Consider the following 25,530-nt stretch of genomic DNA (forward strand, 5'->3'; position numbering starts at 1 on the left):
GCAAACCAGCATAGCCCTAGCAAACCAGCATAGAGCTAGCAAACCAGCATAGCCTAGCAAACCAGCATAAAGCTAGCAAACCAGCATAGCCCTAGCAAACCAGCATAGAGCTAGCAAACCAGCATAGCCCTAGCAAACCAGCATAGAGCTAGCAAACCAGCATAGCCCTAGCAAACCAGCATAAAGCTAGCAAACCAGCATAGAGCTAGCAAAATGGACAGAAAATCTAAAATAAAGCAGTTACAACTCCTTAGCTGTTGTAGAAAAAGAGTAAAGGGTAAGATATACAGCATTGTCCTAAATTTTTTTTTTTTTTTTTTTTTTTTTTTTTGACACAAGCAGGTCGCCGTTGGGGGTCGCTACACAAAACATTTGATTACGTTACACGCGTGCAGGTGCCAGTGTGTGCGCTCATCTCAGGGGAAACTGAGAGCACCACAGAGAGCTCAGCTCTGACACACTGTTTCGATTTTAGTTAAAGAATTAAGTATTTTGAGCAAATCAGACTTAATGGTATTCTGCTGTGACTTGCTATGATATAGAAATCAGATCAGAATAGTTCAGTTTGATCTGGTAGGGGTATGATGTTAGAGAAGATTAGTTATGGAAATTGGGGGTTGTCTTATAATCAGGGTTAGGATATATAAGTGTCTACAATAGCCAGCAATCATTCTGACTTATACAGCATTTTTGTTTAGGTATGCTAGTGCTACCTAAGCTGCTATCCTTAGCTATCCTTAGTTAGCATTAATGCAACATCTCAACACAAATGAAGGCTGCACATTTAAGTCCAAATTTTAACAGAAACATGTTATCATATCTTGAATCATGATTGCTCGTGCTCTATGGCTACGAGGGTTCTTTTTTCAGTACTTTACCCCTTTTGAAATGTTTTTTTTTTTCCAGTCTTGTACCCGGGACCAGATCAGGGCAAACCCCTTGTTAAGAAAAAAATGACATGGGAAATACTTCAATAGTAACGCTTTCTAGGAAATATTATTTTGTTCTTTCATGTGGATTTTATTTTTATTTATTTTTTACTAATTAATAATTACTCAATGTTTTCATTTCCTGGTGTAGTATTTATCTCATGTACCTCCTGTGTACTCCATAGTACTCTTCCCATTTCTGAATGATGGCTCTAGATAGCCAGGAAAGGTTCATGCTTTCATTGTGCTGGAAGATGTTGATTTTAAAAAATTTGTATTATATTACAACATTGTATTATTATCAGCTTGATTTGTTTTCTGTTTTTTTTTTTATTTCATTATTTGTAGAGGATAGCAAAGATTAGTTACAAAGGCGGAGCCAGTAGCAGACATGTCTGAATCAGACATGGACATTGGTAATAGTTATTTAGCTCAGTCAAAGAAAGATAACGTTACAAGCATTTTGTGGCATCTGGTTCTTTGTTTGACTCTATAGGAGCTGTCTCATCGACTCCCTGTAGAAACCCTCACATGTTTCATTTTGTACCTTTTACTGTGCAGCGAGTACATAAGGCCCTCAAATCACAGAAAACCTCCTGGACAGACTTGATGGAGCCTTTTGTTTTTAAAAAAAATGGCTGCTAATTTTGTTGTACAGCCTCTTACGATACTTTTTCATCTTTTGATTGAAAATAAAGAAATTCCATCGGTTTGGAAGTCAGCTTTTGTTGTTCCTCTTACATGGAGGTGATCCGGCAGTTTTAACCAATATCAAATTTGTGCGCTTTGTCAAAAATTATTGAATCTCTTGTGTTTGATCAACTTAAAGAATTTTTATATTCAAACGAGTTTCTTTTAAATTTGCAATCAGGTTTTAGGGAAAAATACAGTACTGCTGCTATTGAAGCACTTTGTAATACTCCTGGACACATATTTATATTAAGCTCCCTGGGCTAAGCCCAGGGTGTCCTCAAAAGCTGGAGACGCCCCTGGATGAGGGATTAACAAGGGAACGCTTAATGACCTTAATGAAGTCCAATATTCAGCCTTCTGTGAATGTTAAGTTCAGTTTGGCCTGTAGTTAGCAGTTCTTCAAAAAGGAAGGTATGACACATCAGGATGTGTCTGAAGATTTTATTGAAGGCACTGTAAAACTGAAACAGATGAAACATACATATTAAGTGTAAAATATACAACACTCATATTACATCAAACGGCACTGCTTTATAACAAAATAAGTCCATATTTACATCAAACATAAAACTAAATGAGTAGCGCCCAGTCCGCTAGCTCGATGTGAACTCTGAATGGGAATCTCCATGGGCATGCAGAATTAGCATTACGCTACAAATATAAAGATAACACATAATGGCACAACTAATGGTTAACTATTTTGCTCTATCAAGAACAGTATCTTGGTTAATTTTAAAATGAAACCTTTATAAGCGACTTTACCAGCCACACTTGCTCTGTCTTTTTTTTAACACTGCACTTTGCCAGCTGTAGTGCCCTCTAATCAACATGCTATCTCCCCCTAGCTGGGTGGCAGAACCACTGCACACCAGCACAAGCAGTAAACCCATGAAATAACTTCAGAGTTAATTGTCCAGTTACTTTTGGTCCCTGAAAAAGATGCAGTACATGTTAAAGATCTGTAATTCCTAAACATTTTCCTGCAGCTTGGATGTGAATACCTTCAGATTAAAGCTGAGAGTCTGTACTTTAAGCTGTGTCCAAATATATATAAACCTGATTGAAAATATGAGACAGTTCTTCAAAACAAGTGTAACCAGGTGGTGGAAAAGCTGAATATGTGGTGGAGAAAAAATTTGAAATCCACTTTGTTGAATATTGCTGGTTAGACAAGTCTAAATACTGATTTCGGACAGCTGGGGGCCTATTGCTGTTTGGATAGCTGGGTCTCCGTGATGGAAGTGCTCATGGGAAAAAAATTACAGGAAGTGGACAGAAAGCACTCTGGAGGGAAATGATTGCACATGTTAGCGGTGAGGAAAATTTCTTGATAGTCCTATCCTATTTAATAAGCAGTTACATAATGACTGAGTTTTGTCTAATATGCTGGATGCATCTATATTGTGTGTTGTTGTGGTGTTAGGAGTGGCGATGATGATGGAATGAGAGCAGCACATGCGTGTTGGAAGTTATTGTATGTGCAAGGTAAAAAAAAACATTTTATTTTTGTTTTAAATACCATTTTATCATTTTGATGGTATAATATGTTCTTTTGTGATATTCTGTTTTGGTATGAAAAGCAATTGTTGTGACATATGTTTTGCAACTGTATAGTGATGTGTAGAGGCAGTGTACTGACTGTTGTTCCTGTTTGTCCATGTAGGTGACACTGCCGTATTGTATCACCTAATTTCTACCCGTTTTGCTATACTTTTTTTATACATTAAATGGATGCAATTTAATGATTATTTGTTTGGCAATGATTAAAATGTTCTGGGAATAAAAGAAGGGAAACCAAGGCCCCACAGAGACAAGCGGTATTTGGAGTTTTGTGCATGCCTTATCCTGGCTTCACACTTAAATAGTCTTAATAGTTCCTGACCATTTCTGCAAACTTGGGTGAAAATCATGAAATATCATGTGTATTTATGTTATACAGAATATGTAGTTTAGTGGTTTTAGCAATCCTTGAATGCAGCATCTAAAATATTAATATGGTTAATATTTCCATGCTTTCCATGACTAAATTGAATGAAATTTACTTTATCCTAAAGTAAATGGTGAAAGATAGGAAGACTGCATTTATTTACTGACTGTCCACCTTATGACAGACGCTGTACAAGACGCTCTGCCCGACTTTGCTTGATTTTTACTGGTTTTATTGGCTTTTAGCTATTTAAAGTCTGTTTTAAGCCTTTTTTTAAACCTGAACTGCACAGTCACAGTATTTTTAACCGTAGCTTTTATTATTCCGGTTTTTTATAAAGAACGGTTTTACCAGAAACCAGAGAAGGTTTGAAATGGCTGCCTCGGCACTTTCTGATAAAAGCCTGGAAATAACTAACAGACAGATCACCAACCTGAAAGAAGACATCCAGAAATTATCCGAGGAACTGAAGATAAAAAACAATCAACTGAATTCCCTGATGGATGTAGCCCACCAGCAGTCGATTCACATAGTGTCACTTAAAGCGGCTCTCCAGGACACAATGACTTGGGACCCTGCTACCTCGCCCCGGCCCTCTTCCAGCTCTACGCCGAAACACTTGCCATCTTGGTCTGAGGTGGTTTGCCGTCCCAAAAAAGACTCAAATAGTGCTTGCCTGGTTTTATTTAACCGTTTCCAGGTTTTGTCTGATGCTCCGCTGCCCGGCTGTGACTCTGTGGCTGGAGGGACTGCCAGTGTGAAATCGAGCAGCTCATCGCCGGTCTGGACCAAGGCAACCAGGACCCGACGGTCATCCCAGGGCTCCTCGAGACGTCAAAAGCTTTTTTAAATTGACGGTCCAGCCAGTACACACCTCCCTCAATTAAAACTTACTCTCTGATACATAACATACCAGTACACATCAGCAGAAGACAATACAGACATGTCCGTCCACGTTCACATACTCTTACCGTCAGATGTCTACGTCCCATACATACAGCTCCCAGTACAGAACACATCACCTCAACATCACAACCAAACTTTCCTGCAACGTTTAACATGGCTCTTTTAAATGTCAGATCACTGTCAAACAAATCTTTTATTATAAATGATCTGATTTTAGATAATAATACTGACTGTCTCTTTTTAACTGAAACTTGACTCGGCACTGATGCTTCAGTAATCCTCACCGAGGCATCTCCCCCAAATTTTAATTTTTTATTTTCTATCAGGGGAGGTAAGAAAGGCGGTGGAACAGCTTTGATTGCTCAACAGTCATTATCAGCACAAATAATCTCATTGACAAACTATTTTTCATTTGAGCATCACTCATTTGTTTTCAACAACCCGCCTGTTTTATCCAGTACAATTTATAGACCACCAAACCCTCCTTCCTGTTTTATCAAAGAGTTTTTATGAACCATACATATTAAATACAATAAGATTTTAATAACTGGTGATTTTAACCTTCACATTGATAACAGTAGGGATCCCTATGTCAACGACTTTTTAAACATTTTAAACAGCATGGGTTTTAAGCAACATGTAACACAGCCTACTCACAACAGAGGACACACCCTGGACCTGGTCATTACCTATGGCCTGTCCGCTGGTGTGTCCTCTGTTGTTGATCTGGCTGTGTCAGACCACTACTGTGTTTTTTAACATCACCAGTTTTAGCCAGCGGGAGACCTCGGTGTGAACTGTGAGGAAACGATATGTTACTTTGGAAGTGGCTGCAAATTTTATTAACATTTTAAACCAAACTCCTGCTCAGATCTTACCTGCATCGTGTGATTTTATTGTTGACCATTTTAACAACAAACTAAAATCAGCCATTGATTCAGCAGCTCCACTTAAAACAAAAACACTAGGAGTTAAATCCAAAACACCGTGGAGAAGCCAGGAAATGAATGAGTTAAAAAGAAGTTGCAGGAGAGCAGAGAGGAAATGGAGGAAAACAAAACTAACAGTCCATTTTGAAATTTTAAAGGAACAACTCAAAATCTACAATAAAACAGTAAAACAGGCAAGAAAACTCTACTATTCAAATCTCATCACAAATAATAAAAACAACCCAAAATTCCTTTTTAAAACAATAGATCTTTTAACAAACACAGATTTTAACAAGTCCTCCATGCCTCCATCAGACGCTGCATGCGAGAACTTTGCAGACCACTTCACAAGTAAGATCAATACTATTAGATCCAGTCTTTTATCTTAACATGTTGATTTTAACAGAACTGAATCCTTGCTTTTACCTGAGGAAACACTGGAGAGTTTGTCCTGGTTGATGCAAAAATGCTTGGTCGAGTTTTCTCCCAACTAAACCCAACAACCTGCTTTTTAGACCCAATTCCCACATCACTTTTAAAAACATTTTATGGTTTCTTTGAGCCTGAGCTTTTAAACATAGTAAATTGCTCTCTTCAGACGGGCGTCTTCCCTGCAGCCTTTAAAACAGCGGTGGTGAGGCACCTTCTGAAGAAGAGCCATCTAGATCCGAACATTCCTGATAACCACCGACCTGTATCCAACTTACCGTTTTTAAGTAAAATGACAGAAAGAACTGTTTTTATTTAACTGCATGAGTGTTTGAATAAACATAAGATTTGAGAAAAATATCAGTCTGGTTTTAGGACAAACCACAGTACAGAGACGCCCTTTTAAAATTGTTAATGATCTTAGATCTAACTTAGACTTACAGAAACTTTCTGTCCTGGTTTTACTGGATCTCAGCGGCGCCTTAGATACAGTTGATCACCAGATTTTACTAGATAGACTCAGAAGTCTGGTGGGCCTCTCAGGTACTGTTCTTAAATGGTTTTACTCCTATCTCACAGATCACCAGTTTTATGTAAGTATGGATACATGCTCCTCAAGGATCCATAAAGTCAAGTGTGGGGTTCTTCAAGGATCAATTTTAGGTCCAATACTTTTTAATTTGTACATATTACCTCTTGGGGACGTCATCAGGAGACACGGCATTGATTTTCACAGCTATGCTGATGACACACAGCTTTACATCGCCGTGTCTCCTGATGACCTGGAGCCAGTTAACGTCCTTTTAAACTGTATTTCAGATATAAAGTCATGGATGGCAGAGAACTTCTTACAGCTCAATCAGGACAAAACTGAAGTTTTAATTATCGGTCCTGAGGGCAAGAGAGAGATCATTTTATCAAAACTGCATAATTTTAATCCCTCTCAGTGTGTGTTACTTATTTATTTATTCATTCTTAAGCTGTTCTTACTGTTTCTTAAGGTTGTTTAATTTTAATTTTAACTCCAGTGTTTTCCTTGTGGGGATTCTCCACACCGGGGGGCTTTGCCTGCTCGGTCTGGGGGCTGCTTTCATGGTGATTGCACCTATCGGTGGCTGAGGCCCTGCACTGCGGCCTTTTGGCTGTGGTGTGGGCCCCAGTCTGTTCTGATGGGGGTGGTTGCCGCTGTTTGACATGGGTGGACTGGCCCCTGGTGTGGATGGATCCCCATGACACTGATATTGTTTCCTCACAGCAGCATCAGGCCAGATGTTTATCTTTTAGTATTTTTAATAACATTCAGTTCGAGACAGAAATAAGAGAATCATGTTTGTATAGAAGGAGGAGGGAAGGCTACTTGGTGTGTGTGTGTGTGTGTATGTGTGCGTGTGTGTCCGTGCAGCTGTGTGAAATATTTTGGTGAGTGTTTCTATTGTTATGTATTCCTACTTCGTTTTGTTTTATATGCGTAAATGTTTTTAATCATGTAAAGCACTTTGTTTTGCCTGTGGCATGAAAGGTGCTTTATAAATAAAGTTTGATTTGATTTGATTTGATTTGATTTGATTTGATCAGAACCACCATCTAGGTCAGACCTTTTTAATTCTTGGTCTGATAGTTTCAACAAAGTGTTGGAAACATTCCTCAGAGACTTTGCTCCATGTTGACATGATAACGTCACACAGTTGCTGCTGATCAGGTTCTGTGGATGCTGAACACGGTGACTGCAATATTTGTGGAGCCCCTGTGCAGCCAACCACCGTCTGAAATGGCCTGTCCCATTATTATGAAAAACACCTTACAGAAAAAGGCAAATTTAACATTCTGGTCCAGAATGTTTGGAAATGCATAAGGCCATATATGTGCAAAGTACTAAAACCATCTCCCACCAGACATTTCACAAGAGATCCTCAAGATATTTATAACACCTGTGGACATTTACAGTCATCGTCCCACCATCCAGTCAGTGGCCATATTGCGACAGCTGGTCTGTCACACTCAAACTACCACCAGGCCATGGACCACAGGGCAGAGGAGTACGTAGAGCAGAGAACTGGCTCAGAAGACGCAGTGTTGGTTCAGCCTCAGAATTGACAAATTTCTGTAAGACCTTTAATCAGTCCATGTTCTTCAACATAGGCAAATTTGAGGCACTGCCAGGCCACAACCCCGTGGTGGTGCCCTTTAAACAAGACGTCCAGCCTTCCACCTGGGCTTGATGCATGTAGTGGACAGACTTGATAAGATTAGACTTTATTGATCCCTCAGAGGGGACATTTACATGTCACAGCAACAAGAATGAGGACAGAGGATAGGACACACGCACAAAGAATAATGGAGGGCAATAACAACAATAGCTGCAATATTAACTATATATATAACATGCAATATGTTATATTAAGAAATAAAAAAATAATAATTATTATTATTTACATATAATTCAGTGGTGGGAAGCAGTGGGGAGTGATGGGGTGGCAGATAGACAGGGTGTTGGCATTGACAGGAATTCAATTGATGACCTCAGGATACGCCACCCAAAGAAACATCACCCACCACTGAGCTTGGTACTCAGTCTGAGACGGACGTGAAGGAATTCCTGACTGCAGACTTCCAAGTTTTGCACATAAGGTATTTCCCTGACATTAAATATTGGGACCTCCACGGCGGTAAAAGGGCCATTTGGAACATTAGACTCCAAAGAAGGGCACAAAGGCACAGATGAACCATCAGCCCTTCCTAAGGCTGCAGGTGTTGTTGGGGACACTGCAGCTGAGATGGAGCGCCATGGTCTCACATACAGCAGGAACATGGAGATGTACCAGGAACACAGGATGCCCTGTTTGGCCACCGTACTGGAGACTTCTAAAAGCCCTGGGCAAGAGTCAGAAGTTCTAGGTCCTTGTTTTCACCTTAGGTTTAGGTTGCTCATGAATAGTCTTTCACATTCCTTGCTATCAATGGTCATTTTGCACGGTTCAAAAATCACTACTGGCCTGCACAGTGTCTGCCTGGACGAATAGCTTGGCATTGGCAAAAAATGAGTGAGGTTGGTAAGTGAAAAAGTTGACGTTGGAAACAGTTTAACAACAAATAGACAGATTAGTTTGCCTTCATATTGCTCATCTCTCTCAGCCGGAAAGACAAGATTGCGGCCTTAAAATTATCTCTTTCGACCACATCAACAATCATGATGACAACTTCTACTGAAAAGCCATCACTGCCTCGCTTCATGTGCCCTGGGGGCTGGTTACAAAGGCTAATCCATTTGTAGACGCTGAGCTTGTCCAAATGTGCACTCTGGGAATTGTGGAGGAGGTGTTTGCCAGTGACAGACACAAAGATGAAGTCATTAACTGTGTGAAGCAGGTTCAGCCTTCGGAAACTTTGTATGAGGACAGTTTTCATCTTAACAAAGTTAATTTGTTTGGATAACATGTCAGTAGGTGTGGATGAATCTGTATATGCAACATCAGTTGTGAGATAGTTGTCATGATCTTGGTTTATGTTCTTGGTATTTGGTATTTATGGTCATGTCATGTTTAGTTCTGTTGCTTTCTGTTTCTTGTCATCAGTGCACTAGATCAGCTTCAGGTTCAGACCCGGCCCACCTCCTCCTACTGGATCCAGACCAGATCAGCTTCAGGTTCAGACCCGGCCCACCTCCTCCTACTGGATCAAGACCAGATCAGCTTCAGGTTCAGACCTGGCCCACCTCCTCCTTGATTTAGGAGCTGGTGAAGTCTTTGTGGAACCTTTATAAATAGAGACTGGTAAGGAATGGGGAACTTTGAGGAGAAAATAATGTCATAATTACTACTACATCCATCCATCCTACCTGGGGTAACTGTTGGGCATTCTCAGGCTCTTTAGACAATTTCCACAAATTCACCTGTGAAATGAAAAGTGAGAACATACGTGGTCTGATCCCTCTGTAACCAAGTGATGCTCAACCCTGGTCATCAAGGCCCACCATCCTGCAGGTATTACATGTTTCCCTGCTGCAACACACCTGGTTCAAATTAAATGGATGTCTGACAACAATAAGTCTGCTATTTATGGGGGTATTTCCCTTTTTAATCAAGAGCATAATTGTTTAATTTAAGAGCAATTTTTCAAGTTTTCATGCTCAAATATCTTGTTGCTTTCTCTCAAAACTCTGCTCTCACACTGTAAAAGTCCCTTGTGGCCCCTAAATATATTGTTTTGGAGACTCTTTCCCTCAGTCAGACTCATTCTCTGCTCCCACAGCAACTGCTCTGGGATATTTTTCCTCTTTCTTGGGTTGCAGAATGAGCTGTCTGTTAACCACAGAATAGTATATAAATGCTGACTGAGTAAATAGTCCCCACCTTCTTCAGGGTGCGCTTGTTTTACTTCACACAGTGCACAAAGAAAATCTGTACTGGGTTTGTCAGTAAACATGTATTGTGATGTTACATGTTTCATGTATGTACAATGTTTTAGCGCCACCCGGTGACTGTGTGGAAACACAGACAGCTCATTTCAGTTTTTGCTGTTTCCCCAATACTCAGTTTGGGTTACATGGGTAATCTCAGGTGAGACCTGCCATTTTGAACCAATGTCTGACATAGCAGGAGGCTTCAGGTGGGCCTCTGCAGAATCTTTTGTAATCTGCTTGTGGTGAGCCTTGGAGAAGCTTTGTTTGTAAATGAGCCTGACATGTTTTAAGTTGTGACTAGATATTGATGTGTATTTTGTCCTTATTTGGTATTTGGTGGAAATTATAATGGCTTTCTGTTTTGACAAACAATATCTGTGAGTAAGCAAGTGAGAAAATGTTGGTTAGTTGTACATTGAGGAATATTTCCTTCTGTTTGCTTTTGAATGGATGAATGGATGAAGAAGACAAGTAAAACTTTTGAAACTTTACTTCCATGTCCTAGTCATCATTCAGCTCTTGTACACCTGTTTAGCTGTGTGTCATGGCATGGAGCTCTACGCACACAGGCCACAGAACATGTATGAATAACCCAACCCAGCAATCTGTAGTAAGCATTATGTTTTTATTAAGCTTTTCTATAGATATATGCACATGTTTTTTTAATGAAAGAAAAAAACAGTGACTTGCTAACAGTACTAATTTAAAAACTAATGGTATACAACCGTACTGTTTGCCAAGTACAAAACCAAGGAAATCATAAATTGAGACATAAATATTCTGCTTTAATAATAATAATAATGGATTAGATTTATACAGCGCTTTTCAAGTCACCCAAAGAGCTTTTACTTGGGGCAGACTGACGGAAACGTGGCAGCCAATCCGCCTCTCCAGTCATCACCAAACATTCATTCACATTCATTTTTTTTTTTTTTTTTTTTTTTTTTTTTAACTTGTCCTGTCCAGCATCATAGCAGCAAAATGATAATCTGGTTGCTGTATCGTGCTGAACAAATTTGCTCTGCCAAGGGGAGGCCTATGGGTAAGGCTCCTCTTGATAATGTGATTAATTTATTTATTTATTTACTTTGAATCACGGAATCTATGTAATCTTGCTGGACCTGACCGGAGGGGACAGAAAAAGATGGAAAATAGCAAAAAGAGCAAAAGGGAAAGAAGAAAGGAGACAAAAATATCACAGACAGAAGGCAACGACCCTTCAATCCACACCATCACCAGACAACAAACTGTTACACCTGTACATGAACACACCAGAAAATTTCCTACAACTTTTACAAAAGCAGAAACACACACACACAGAAAAAAAAAAACAAACAAAAAAAAAAAAAAAAAACAGGGCTGCCAGTCATTAAGAGTTTTTAAATAATAACTAAATCAAATCAAAAAGACATAACAGCGACCAGATACTAACTCACAGGAAAAATACAATTTTTTTTTTTTTTTTTTTTTTTTTTTTTTTCTCTCCCTCTTTCTTTTTTTATTCTCTTCTTTTAAATAATTATCGCTTAATATTAAAAACCCACTAGACAACTCAGTGACTGTGTCAGCATGCAGAGCATGAGAAACAAGGAGTGATCAGTGATGAAGAGTGGTGAGTGAGATCATGCAAATGAGACCTCGCCTCCACGGAGGCCAGAGGCAGACCAGGGCCTGGGCCGGGCCCTCAGCAGCAGACCCGGAGCACCAACCCATGCCACCCCACCACAAAGACAACTCCAGCCCCACCCGAAGGGCGGCAGAGGGGAGCCCCAGCAAGAGCCCCCCACGGTCCCGGGGCACAGGCCCCAGTGGGCCAAGATCAGCAGCCGCCGGCCCCGCCAGGGACCGGCCCACCCAGGGCAGCCCAAGCGAAGGGCCCAGGGCCCCAGGAGCCCAGAGGCGGCCGCCCCACCCCCCCAAAGGCAGAGGGCCCGCAACATGCCCAGGAGGACCAGGCCCCCCCAGACAGCCACCCGGCGTAGGCGAGCACACACCCCGATGTTCCAGCCGCACACCCCCGGGAACCAGGGTGCTATCGGCCCCCTCCCCCCACTCCCCATCTACTTCAACCTGCATCCCATATAACCCCACACTCACACCCTCCCCCGTGCCGCACCCACAATCGCTCACCACCAGGAGGAGCAGGGGCGTAAGAGGTCCCCAATACCCTCTCCCTCCCCGCTCCTGACTGTTTATGTAGTGTGTGTTGTGTGCAATTAAAATTGAGGGGCAGTGACTGCAATGAGCCGCGAGCCGGGCCACCTAAGTGGCCCCGCCCGCCATGCACCGCATGCCATGCCCCCCAGGTGTTGTTTGTGTGTTGTGTTTCTTGTGTTTTGGTGTCTCGGTGCAATTAAAACTGAGAGGCGAGCAGCCACGGGGTGCATCCAAGGAGACCACTGAATGGTCTCCTCCGTTCCACCCCTCATGGCCCCACGCCTCCCAACTCCCTACGTGTGTGTGTGTGTGAGACAGAGAGAGCGGGAAGTAAGAGGGGTCCGGGGATGTACGTCCAGAGGGAAGCAAACTTCCCTCTGGATGATGAGCCTTTAGTGGCATTAGGCACCCCTGCTCCCCAGGAGGCCCCCCAGGGCAAGACAGGCCAGGAGAGGCCGCCCCCCCACGACCGGGCCATTCAGGGACCGCAGCCAGTGAGCCGCCACCCACCCCAGAAAGTTCCCACCCTCCCACACCCCTAACGGGGAATGAGAGGATGGGGACAGCGGCAGACCCACGGCCCACCACCCCCAGGCCCGCCCAAGCCCCCCCCCACAAGTGCACTTAACCCCGCCCCAACCACACACAGAAACACATGCACACACCTATTTCCTTGCACACTCCCACTCATCCTAACTCACATATGCCCTCTCAGCCCCACCCAAAAAATATAAACACTCGCACAGCATCCAACCCTCCCACTCTCACTCCCCAGACACACCCCCACTCATCCTAACACATGCATACGCACGCACACAAACATACCCCCCCATTCACACAAACATCCAAAGTATAGACACACACACAACATACAAGCATCCCTGTCTCACACCCCAGCACCTCCCCCTATAATCCCCCGAATCCCACTCAGCCCTCCTTCAAACCCCTACACCCCCCCTGCCCCTGTGCCATACCCTGGGTCCCAGGGCGTCAACCAGAAACCAGGGAGCACATTCGGGCAGGCCCAGACCCTCATTCACATTCATAAACCAGCGATGCTGACACTGGAGGCAAGGAGGGTGAAGTGTCCTCCCTCCAGTCCCGGGCGGTTGGTCGACTGGATGCGCTCATGTTCAGCTGCATCCACACTTGGCCGCGATGGGAGACCCTCTCCCCCTGGCATGTGTTTCTTATGTTGTGAATGTCTGAATTTTGTGCTTTTATGTACTGAGGTGAGATGCCTTTTTTTCTAGCCTGATCTTATTCCCCTCATGTTATCTTTTCTATCTATATCTAATACTAATACAGGTGCGCCGCGCTGTGGCTGCTGCCTTAGTCTGCCTGATCCTGGTTGTGTTTACATCTTGTTGCTGTCTAGTCTTGGACAGGTTGTACTGGAAGACATCTCTTTGTACTTGTGTCCTGCACTTGTATAATGACAAATAAAGAATCTTGAATCTTGAATCTTGATGGCATTCATCACTGCTGGTGTTCACTGAGTTCAGGGATTTCCTGATTTCCTACAGAACAGGCACCAACAACCTTATGATCACAGTTCCAGTTAGCTGCCTCAACAACAGAGGCATGGAACACTTGAACTTAATGTCCCCCACGTCACCCAGGACATGGTTGAAGCTCTGCCAGAGATGGGAGTTAAAAGTCTTTCTGATAGGGGAAATGTCCAACAGACATTCCGGCATTCTTCCCCACCATCTGAGCCAACTTACCATGAGGTCTTGATCAGTTGACAGCTCCGCTGCTGTCTTCACCTGAGTGTCCAAGACATGCGACTGCAAGTCCAACGATACGATTACAAAGTCGATCATCAAACTGCAGCTTAGAGTGTCCTGGTGCCAAGTGCACATGTGGACACTCTTATGCCTGAACAAGGTGTTGGTTATGGACAGTCCATGAGGAGCACAGAAGTCCAACAACAAAACACCGCTCAGATTTAGATCAGGGGGAGCCGTTCCTCCCAATCACGCCCCTCCAGGTCTTGCTGTCATTGCCCATGTGAGCATTGAAGTCCCCCAGCAGAACTAGGGAGTCCCCGGAAGGAGTGCTCTCCACCACCCCCTCTAAGGACTCCAAAAAGGGTGGGTACTCTGAACTGCTGTTTGGTGCATAAGCACAAACAACAGTCAGGACCTGTCCCCCCACCTGAAGGTGGAGGGAGGCTACCCTCTCAACCACCGGGGTATACCTCAATATACAGGCGCCAAGTCAGGGGGTCATGAGTATGCCCATGCCTGTTTAGTGGCTCTCACTGGAACAACTCCAAAATAGTAGAGGTTCCAGCCCTTCTCAAGGACAGTGGTTCCAGAGCCCAAGCTCTGTATTGAGGTGAGTCCAACTATATCTAGTCGGATCCTAGAGCAACAGCTCAGGCTCCTTCCCCACCAGAGAGGTGATGTTCCACGTCCCTAGAGCTAGCTTCTGCAGCTGAGGATTAGACCGCCAAGGTCCCTGCCTTTGACCGCCACCCAGCTCACACTGCACCTAACCCTTGATGGGACCCTGGGGCCCGTAGCCTGTTGCTCGGCTCTGCCCTGGGAGATCAGTGGCTGCTGATCTTTGCATGCCTGGGGACTGTGCCCCTGTGGCAGCAGGGATCTCTGGCTGGGGCCCTTTCTCTGCCAACCTGTGGGTGGGTCTGGGGTCATCTTCGTGGAGGGGCTTTGGTGCTTCGGGATTGCTGATCACCTGGGTGTCTGGGCCACCCTAGTCTGCCTCTAGCCTCTGTAGATGAGTAGTCACATCTGCAGGATCACACTCATCTCTGATCCTGCTGATTCCTCATCCTCTGCATGCTGACTCAGCACTGAGGTATCCAGTGTGTTTATACACTAGAGATGCTTTGGTTCAGGTGTGTGTGTTTCTGGTTCTTTGGTTGTTGTTGGTGGTTGTTTATTTTTTAGGAACTCCTGATAACTGTCAGTTTAGTTTACCTATAAAAGCTGTAGGAAATTATCTGTTGTGTTTCTGTACAGGTGTAAGGCAAGACAGTTTATTTGTACAGCACATTTCATGTACAGGACAATTCAACGTGCTTTATATAAAACAAAAGCATTACAGATATTAAGAAATAGTAAAAGGAAGCAACACATAGTAAGAATAACAATAAAATCATACATTACTTTAAAACTATTAAAAGCAAGATAAGTTAAAAAGTTACCGTGTAGATTTCATGCATAGGCGCATGAGAAAAGAAATGTTTTTAACCTGTATTTAAAAATGTCTACATTAGGTGAAAGTTTAATCTCCACTGGCAGTTTGTTCCATTTGTTTACAGCAAAACAGCTAAATGCTGCTTCTCCATGTTTAGTCTGGATTCTGGTCTGGACTAGTTGACCAGAGTCTTTGGATCTAAGAGCTCTGCTAGGTTTATATTCTCTGAACATACAACAGATGTATTCTGGGCCTAAACCATTCTGGGATTTGTAAACAAGCAGAAGGGTTTTAAAATCTATTCTGTGACTGACTGGAAACCAGTATAAACTGGAAACCAGTGTAAAGATTTCAATAACTGGTGTGATGTGTTCAGATCTCTTAGTCCTGGTTAAAACTCTAGCAGCAGCGTTTTGGATGAGCTGCAGATGTTTAATGCTCTTTTTAGGAAGTCCTGTTAAAAGACCATTACAGTAATCCAGTCTACTGGAGATGAATGCATGGATGAGTTTCTCTTGGTCTTTCTGGGAGACTAAACTTTTAATTCCTGTGATGTTTCTGAGCTGGTAAAAAGCTTCTTAGTGAAGCTTGATGTGGCAGCTGAAAGTCAGATCTGAGTCTATCAACACTCCCAGGTTACGAACTTGGTTGGTGATTTTTAGAGCCCGAGGCTCCAGGTGTTTACCAATGCTGACCCTCTTCTTCTCTTTGCTACCAAACAGAATAATCTCAGTTTTGTCTTCATTTAATTGTAGAAAATTCTCCTTCATCCAGGTGTTTATTTGTTCCAGACACTGACACATTAAGTCTATTGGACTGCAGTCATCTGGTGAAAGAGACATAAAGTTGTGTATCATCAGCATAACTTTGATAATTAATGCTATAGTTCTGTAATATTTGACCCAAAGGGAGCATATACAAGTTGAACAGAAGAGGTCCAAGGACTGACCCCTGGGGGACTCCACAAGTCATGGCCACTCGTTCAGATTCATAGCTGCCGATCGTAACTAAATAACTCCGGCCTTCTAAATAGGACCTGAACCAGTTAAGGACCGCTCCAGAAAGTCCAACCCAGTTTTTCAGCCTGATAACAGGATTCTCTGATCTACAGTATCAAACGCAGCACTGAGATCCAACAGAACCAGGACTGATACTAGACCAGAACCAGGACTGATACTAGACCAGAACCAGGACTGATACTTGACCAGAACCAGGACTTTTACTAGACCAGAACCAGGACTGATACTAGACCAGAACCAGGACTGATACTAGATCAGAATCAGTATTCAACCTAATGTCATTTAACACTGTGACCAGAGCTGTTTCAGGGCTGTGATGAGGTCGGAAGCCGGACTGAAATTTATCAAGATTTCCACTTTCATTTAAAAAGTCATGAAGCTGGTGAAATACAACTTTCTCAATAATCTTGGAAATAAAAGAGGTTAGAGACGGTCTATAGTTGTTCATTATAGAGGCGTCTAGAGTCCTTTTCTTTAGGAGGCCTAATAGCAGCTATCTTTAGTGACTTGGGAAAAATGCCTGATGCCAGTGAGCTGTTAACTATCAGTAGGAGACCACTTTCTACTGAGGTAAAAACTGGTTTTAAAAGTCGGATGGGATCATGTCCAGAGTGCATGTTGTTGATTTCAAATGCCAAACTGTTTCTTGTAGGATTTTTAAATCAACCATTTTAAATTGCGACATAACATCAGAATTATTTCCGGGTTTTAGACACAGACTAGTTTTCTTGGTTGACTGTGTGGAACTAATACAGGTGTAGCAGCTGGTTGGTCTGCTGTTAGGTTGGATATGAAGCTCGTTGCTTCTATCTACTGGATCTTTGTCTCCTTTTCCTTTTTTTCTACTTTCATTTTTACTTTTGTTCACTATTCTCCTTTTTCCTGTCCCCTCCGGTCAGGTCCAGCAAGATTATGTAAATTCCATAATTAAGATTAAAAGAAAGAAAGAAAGAAAGAAAGAAAGAAAGAAAGAAAGATCATTAAGAGGAGCCTTATACTCTAAAGCTCCTCTCGGCACAACACAGCAGCCAGACCATCATTCTACTGCCACCATGCTGGATAGGACAAGGTAAAAGAAAAAAAAAAGTTGTTTCCAAGACGCTCTGAACACTTGCATATATGCTTTCTTCAAAAGCTTGTGCAGTTTCTATAGTTGTTGTTGTTTTCATTCTTCTGCTTATTTGCTCCAGTGGTATTGATCTGTCTCAGCTTCAAGCGATGGATAGGTGAGTGTGGTTCTGAGCTGCTAGGCAATTACATGATTCTATTTATATATTAAAATCTGAGACTGTGACAACGCCAACTGTGGAAGGTAATCCCCAGTAAACCTAAAGCTAACAAGTAAGTAAGTTCAAACAAATGCACCCTGGCAGACAGATTCTTAAAAGAAAACAAGTACTTTATTTAACAATCAAATTTCCTTTAAAAGAACAGTCAGAAGAACATAAAATTTGACAATTCCCAAAAAACCCTACGCAGGGATTTAGATCATCTGTGGGTTATGTTACAGGCCTGTATTTTGCCAGGAAAGAACGAGAGACACGCATGAGCTGGCAGGCAGGCTCTAGTCTCAGCATTTATTCACAAACAATCATATGCTTTTGACATTATGCATTTTGTTAGGTCTCATAAGCCATAATTTCATTTCATTTCTGACAGCTACTTCAACTTTGGTGGTTCATTCTTGTACAACAGAAATAAAAGTCTTTGCCCACAGTATACTGTTTTCTTTTACAGGTCCTTCTTTGAAGCATCTAACTTGCTCGAACATACATTACAACTTTTAGCACAAACTATAATTGTGGCACAATCTCATGCAGTAATTAATTAACCTGCGCCTCTAGAGCTTTCCCTGAACTGTTTATCCAACCCACATTAAACATCCGTACATATCACTGTTAATAGAATAGCAGACATATCAACATACACTCTGCACGAACTCCAACTCAAATTGATTAATGCCAGAACAACTTAACAGCGCAGGATATTTACATCAAACAGACAAACATCACATTAGTCAAGGAGCTAAACTACGCTAAACTGTGCACGTTACAGTACGTCATTTTTCTCCGTTCCCACGTGAAGGACGTGCAGCTCTACAATACAAGAGCTATCGGTAGTATTCTCCAGCCCGAACGGCCAAGTTAAGACAGTAATGATACTGTGTTCAATAGAAACAACGTTAATACAACTTTATGAGACTTCTGGGTCTGACACACTCCAATTACTGACCTGGATTTTGCAGGAAAGAACGTGAGACAACCATGAGCTGTGGTCTGTCGGCAGGCACGCTCTAGTCTGAGCATAGGCCACTGCCTCCAACAGACCACCACACCCAGCGCTCACCTTGGGAGAAACTCCCTCTGCTGGCGTGCTGCATACTTACACTTACAACAACATAAAATAAATGCACATAAAGAGATGGGGCTCCTTGATTAACCAAAATCAAACAAAAATTGTGACCTCTGTTTTGGGGTATCACAGTTACAACTCTGTAATACGTGGAAACAAAATACATGCAAAAGCAAACAAAAGAACAATCTATAATTTTCAATTACAACCTGGGCTGTATCCACCGTAAAGATCGGTCTGTCTCCACCCCTCGCGCTCGGAATTGAGAGTAAGTGTCAGTAGTCAGTTACTTTTCTACCCGTTGATGAACTGAAGGAGCAGACAGGAATCCAAGTAGAGACAAAACAGCAGCCTATCATTTAGTCCAGCAGCGTGGGATACAGCTAGCTCCTGTGCCTACAAAAGCACAAAAATCACGTTATCACCAGGGTGAACATCCCACTCTACTTGTAAGGACAGTGGTCGTCTTACCAATGCATCCTCTCCCGCAAGGAGGGAAAAGAGTTAATGAACTGACCCGGCACCCAACTCAATCCGGCCAAGCAGTGCACTGCTGAGGTGAAACTTCCTGGCATGTGGCTGTCAACACGACCTCGACGGCCAGTGGGCTGCAACGCTGCAGAAACATGTCCCAGGGGTAACAAGACTGCTTGTGTGAGTGTGGGGGCCTGGGAGTGGAGTGTGTGTGTGTGCATGACTGCAACCCCTGCCATCAAAGATAATTAGTCACAGGTGTGTGTGATGAGAAAAGGCGTGGCAGGGCTTCAGACGCGAGCGGTGTGTTGGAAGAAGGAGCGGGTCCGGCGGTCAGCAGGCATTCATGGACCAGGCTGAGGACGCATTGGAGACGTCCGGCGGGGTTGAGAGTGTGGACAGTCAGGACCGACCGAGTGACGGGACAGCTGTGGGTACGGACAACGGAGAATTGCCTATGCGACAGGACGCGCCGTGGGAATCGTGGAGGGGGAATGTGCGGCAACCCCCCTTCTCTAAGCTAAATGTCTATTTTGGGTGTGTTGGGCTCGGCTTTGCATGGTCTAAATCAGGGCTACTCAATTCGGTCCTACGAGGGCCGCAATCCAGCAGGTTTTCCATGTATCCCTGCACCAACACACCTGAGTCAAATTAGGTGGCTCTAACAGCCAATCAGTTTCTACACAATGACTTATTAATTTGACTATCATTAGTGCCATAAGACCTAAGATTGGCTAGAATGTTGCCCATCCAACAGGTACAGGTTCTCTACCAGTATTTGGTATATCAGGGCTCTCCGCCCTGTGACAAACACAACTAGATGTAACTACTTAAGGGCCGTCAAAGCCCTGGCAAAGACAGGAAGGGTTGGCACTTATAATTACGGGCAATGCTGCCACTAGGCCACACCAACTGCCAGCACTAAATGGCTTTTATGTATGCAGATGATCATATGGTGTTCAGTCCGAGTAGCGCTGGTCTCCTGCAGCTCCTTGCTATCTGCTCTGCTTATAGAGATGAGTAATGGTATTAAATATAATGCTTGCAAGAATCTGCATGCCCTGACAATCACAGCTGTTCACGTTAACAATCCAGATGCATGTCTTCAGCATTTATGGCAGAGGCTAGATAGGAATTATGGCTCATCAGAAGTTATTGAAGCTTTTCTGTTCAAATGGCTAGAGAGCTTTCCCAGAGTCACTCCAAAAGACAGTCATCTCCTGCAAGAACTCGCAGATCTCCTTCTGGAGCTTGAAGCAGCAAAAAAAAGAAGGGTATATCAGCCAGTCCTCAGCTTTTTGCGACACTCCGAGAGGAATCAACTTGGTCACAGAAAAACTCCCACACAGCCTGCAGGAGTTTTGGATCAAACAGGGATCTAGCTATAGGAAAGAACATAACGTTCACTATCCACCTTTCTCCTACTTTTTCCAGTTCGTGAGCAACCGCGCCAAGATGAAAAAACTGACCCCAGCTTCATTCTTCAAAACTGCAGCACAAACAAACAAAGGAGGAACGATCACCATTGAGACAAACACAATTCAGGGCCAGAGCACCTAACAATCCCGCTGATCTCTCCTCTCCTAGATCGGATTCAAGAGGAGCAGCTATCGGTCATTCTGATCACTCCGGAGTGCATGGGCGCTCCGTGGTTCCCGTATCTACAGCAAACTACTGTCGTGCTGTGGGTGGCAAATTCTGTAGCGCATGAACGTGCTCTTTCAGAAGTTACCCAGTGATAGGCCAGCATCTCTGGGCTTGGCTGCTGAGCGGGGAGCACTTAGAAAGGCTCGGGCTCTCCTCAGAATTGGTGCGCATTATCCAAAATGCGAGAGAGTCTAGAGAGTCTTTACTCAGCCAAGTGGTCAGCTTTTCAACGCTGGTGTCTGGAGAGAGGATTTAATCCCACAGCGTGTTCGCTGCCCTGTGTGCTCTCCTTTCTCCAGTTGCTGTTGGAAAGGAGTTTGGCTTTCAGCACCATTAGAACGTAGGCTGCAGCCATCTCATCCTGTCATGAGGGTTTTGGTGACAGATCCCTTTTCAGTCATCCTTTGGTCAAACGCTTTCTGAAGGGAGTGCACAGACACAGACCTGTGAAATGTGCTCTAACACCTCAGTGGAATTTACCGCTGGTGTTACGCGCTTATTAAAGCCCCGTTTGAGCCTTTAACTGAAGTTCAGCTGAAGTTTCTGTCCATGAAGACTGCTGGCGCTGACATCTGCTAAGAGTCGTTGATTTTTCGGCCCTCACTGTGGTCCCTTCCTGCCTCAGGATCAGGGTGCCGGCAGCTCAGCTGTACTGCGTCCCAATCCAGTGTTCACTCCTAAAAACATCACCAGCTCTTTCAGATCCAGAGTGATCACACTGAATGGATTTTATTCTCCTCCCCACGGGTCAGAGGAGGAAGCGAAATCTCATTTATTGTGCACATGCTGTCTTGCTACGTCAAGCCCACAGCTGCATTTCGTCGTTCCCAACATGTTTGTTCACTATGGAGGAAGCTCTCTGGGTCAGCCCGTTTGCTCAGCTGCTGCGTGAAGCCATCTCCTAAGCTCATGTCTAATCTGGATTGGATCCTCCAGAGGGATTTCTTCCTCCATAGCCCTGCATGGGGGAATGTCAGTGGAGGAAATTTGTAATGCACTTTCATGGTCTTCACCATGCTCTTTTATTCATTTTTCTGTGGGATGTCTCCAGCTTTTCTCTGAGCCATTCTGTCTTGGGTGTTTTACTGGAGTGAATACGATGCATCTCCATCTGCCTGCTGGCATTTGGAGATGGTACCTTCTCCCCACTTACCTTCGTTTGGACCTTCATTGTGGGTTTTCACAGCAGTAGCTGTTTCAGTGTCCAGCCTCATCCTGATGCAGAACCTCCTCTCTGCTGCTCTCCTGTACAGGGCCACCATGCTGCACCATTACTCATGACACAGCCACTGGACATTTCTGGGTTATTACATGCAGATGTGTTTGTTCTTGTGGTACTGTATGGACCCAGTGAGGCATAGACTACATCCTGCTTCACCTTTAACCCAATAGCGATTAGCCTTAAAGGGCGAAGCCTATACAAAATAGAACGCTGGTTACATATTGTAGCCCCAGCTTCTATGAGTATAGGCACAGTCCTTTAAGTTGTGGACCTCACTGGCTCCTAGAACGGCTGAGAAAAAGCTGTGTTTTGGGAACCGATAGTCCAGTCTTGTCCTAATTTATACTCGAGGCTGAGGTGGGGCCCACCCAGCAGGTGGGCGTGGACTAAAGTTTTCAGTACTGTGCATGCACGCGGAAGGATATACCCTGTGCCTATACTCAGAGAAGCTGGGATTACAATATGTAACCAACGATCTCGCCATGCATGCTGGACCTCCTACATGGACAAGTACGGAATCCAATACCCCACCAGAGGTGCATGGTGGGGCGTTCAGACACCACAAACCCGCAGTGACCATGTCCAACTGCACTGAGGTATGTGGCCATCATATTCAAGGAAAACCCTAGCTCAGCCCCTCACAAGAGAAGAAAAATGAATGCAATTTTAGACGGCCAAAGTAATTTTGTCGCTGGCTCTGTCCTTCTTTTTCAGTGTTTACAATTTAAGCAGTGAAGCTCTCCCGTATACACTGAAAACTCCGGCACAATGGACAAAAACGGGGCGTAGAGCCTGTAGCTTTGTCAGTGGTTACTGAAACCATGTGTGTTTAGCTCCCTGCATGGGCTGAATAAGCACATTTAGCTGGGAGCAGAAGAGATAGATAATGTCTTTGTCTGCTTCCATGATCTCATGAAGACACTACAACCTGCCATTTGGCTGCCATTGTTGTTCTAAACAGGATATACTTGCTGGAACTGAAGCGAACCATCGAAGAAAACTCCGCCCTGTGGATTTACCAGCTGATACCAGACCTACTGCCAGCTGCAGATCCAGAAAAGAAGCTGCAACATGATGCTTTCCCTACGCTCGAGTATATACGCACATTTTATCTGCGTCAGCTACTCGGACCCGAGTAATTTCTAACCAATATTTGAATTTAAAATATGTAATTGCAAATCACTTTGCAATTTGATTTCTTTTTGTATGAATTGTAGATTTTGAAATTATATTCAGAAATATATTATCACAATTAATTATTCATCATCAAAATGCTGTATTGCTATTTTAAAGACCCCTCCTGGTCCTCCATTAAATTATTTTAAAGTTCGGCTCATTCAGTTTTTCTAAGTTAGGCATGAGAATGAAAGACTAAACTAGAAAAACCTGTAACTAACCAACTAACCTGTTGACGGAAAGTCAGACCCAGGAAAGCTGCAGGCAGGGGGATCTGGGTGGTTTGGGCTGTTGGCAGGGGGTCTTGACCTTTCCTAACAGTCTTTTTCTTCTTCTTTTTTTATGGCAAGGACTTGCAAATATCTTCTCAAACTGGAAGGATGTTTCAGTTCCACATTTCTTCAAAATAAAAGTCAGTGATGCTGATCTTCTAACTTGTTTTTAAGTTCTGACAGATATAACTTGGATAGAAATATCAGATTTGTACTACACTATGTGATAGTCCTTATGTAATCACAAGCACACGAAGCATGTGATGCGTCTGCAGCTTCTCTCCTCTTGCTATTTTCACAGCACGGTTGCTGAGAAGTGCAATGCATGGTGGGTAGTGTGAAGGGAGCTTAGCTACACATCGCTTGACACAGAAGACAGAGCAATACCACCAGACAGTGCTGAGTAGAAAAACTGACATCCAACCAGTGAAAGAAACAAACCACAGAAGAAGAAGAGAATCAGGAAGGGAACAACAAAACAGATGCAGAAAGATGACAAGCACAAATACTGTAGAAATTGTGCAAGCTTTTCACAAAAGAGTATGAGAGTTTAGGTCGTGCTGGGCAGTTGGAAACAATTTCATAGCAACGCATTACCGCTGCTAAATGGTGTTTGAAAATGGTGCTGGACCCCTATAGTGAGGTCCATGTTGACCGACCACAGAAGAAGGCAATAATGTTTTTCTACAACTGCATTCACACCCAGGGGATAACAGTCCTGATCACAATCTTTAATTACTAGCTGTGTAGCACAGATGGTCACAATATCATTAATGCAAGATTTTTCCATCAACTTTACAACCATGACAATGTAAAACATGCTTTGAAGTATGAGGACAGTGACGTATGACAACGTTTAGTATGTCAGTATTTACGTATGTAAGGGAGCAGAAATAGGCCTTAAGAATGGTCGAGTCAGAGGAGGAGAGACACACAGCGCAGGGGAGGGGAGGGATGCATGTCAGAGCAGAGGAAGTAGTTGTCAGAAACTTCCGTTTTAGTGGTGAATGTTTTGCTACTAACTTTAGCAATAAACATCACACAGCTCTGCTAGTTCCAGCAGAGTGCCATGTCTGTTTCACCACTTCTGGGTAAAGTGAAGGGAGCGAAGTCTGAAGCTAGCTGCTGCTAGATGCTGGGTAAAGTGAAGGGAGCTAAGTCTGAAGCTAGCTGCTGCTAGATGCTGGGTAAAGTGAAGGGAGCTAAGTCTGAAGCTAGCTGCTGCTAGATGCTGGGTAAAGTGAAGGGAGCAAAGTCTGAAGCTAGCTGCTGCTAGCTGCTGGGTAAAGTGAAGGCAGCTAAGTATGAAGTTAGCTGCTGCTAGATGCTGGGTAAAGTGAAGGGAGCTAATCCTGAAGCTAGCTGCTGCTAGATGCTGGGTAAAGTGAAGGGAGCTAATCCTGAAGCTAGCTGCTGCTAGATGCTGTAATGATCCGTCTGATAAGGGTCGGACTTCCCAGCCTCCCTGAACGCAACCTAATTTTCCCACTCTGATTGGAAATACGCTTCACCTGTTTGATGCCCTTTAAATACCTGCCTGTGACAGCGTTTCTTCGCCAGATCGTCTTGGTTCTACCCTGCACGTTTCCAGCCGTTGTTCTTACCTGTCTGCCTGCCTACCTGCCTGTTGTTGACCTTGTTTTGGACCTGGATTATCGCCTCTGCCTGCCCCCTGACTGGTATCTCTGTTTGTTATTGGATTTCTGGATTATTGACCCCTGGACTGGTTTTTGGATGTGGATTTTGGATCACGGAATAATCTACTCTGCCCAGACGGAGATATTCATTATCACCCACTTCCGTGGGTTGGAGACCCTGACCCCCGCCAGTT

General features: G+C 43.6%; 1 long non-coding RNA gene across 1 annotated transcript; it reads left to right on the forward strand.

The window, feature by feature from the left end:
- Positions 1-878: 878 nt before the first annotated feature.
- On the forward strand, positions 879-25,316 carry LOC121643854. The gene is made up of 3 exons (XR_006011181.1): positions 879-890; positions 16,603-16,611; positions 25,120-25,316. It is a non-coding gene; the product is annotated as an uncharacterized LOC121643854 (long non-coding RNA).
- Positions 25,317-25,530: the final 214 nt, after the last annotated feature.

The sequence above is a fragment of the Melanotaenia boesemani genome, chromosome 8, assembly GCF_017639745.1.
Source record: "Melanotaenia boesemani isolate fMelBoe1 chromosome 8, fMelBoe1.pri, whole genome shotgun sequence".
Lineage (NCBI taxonomy): Eukaryota > Metazoa > Chordata > Actinopteri > Atheriniformes > Melanotaeniidae > Melanotaenia > Melanotaenia boesemani.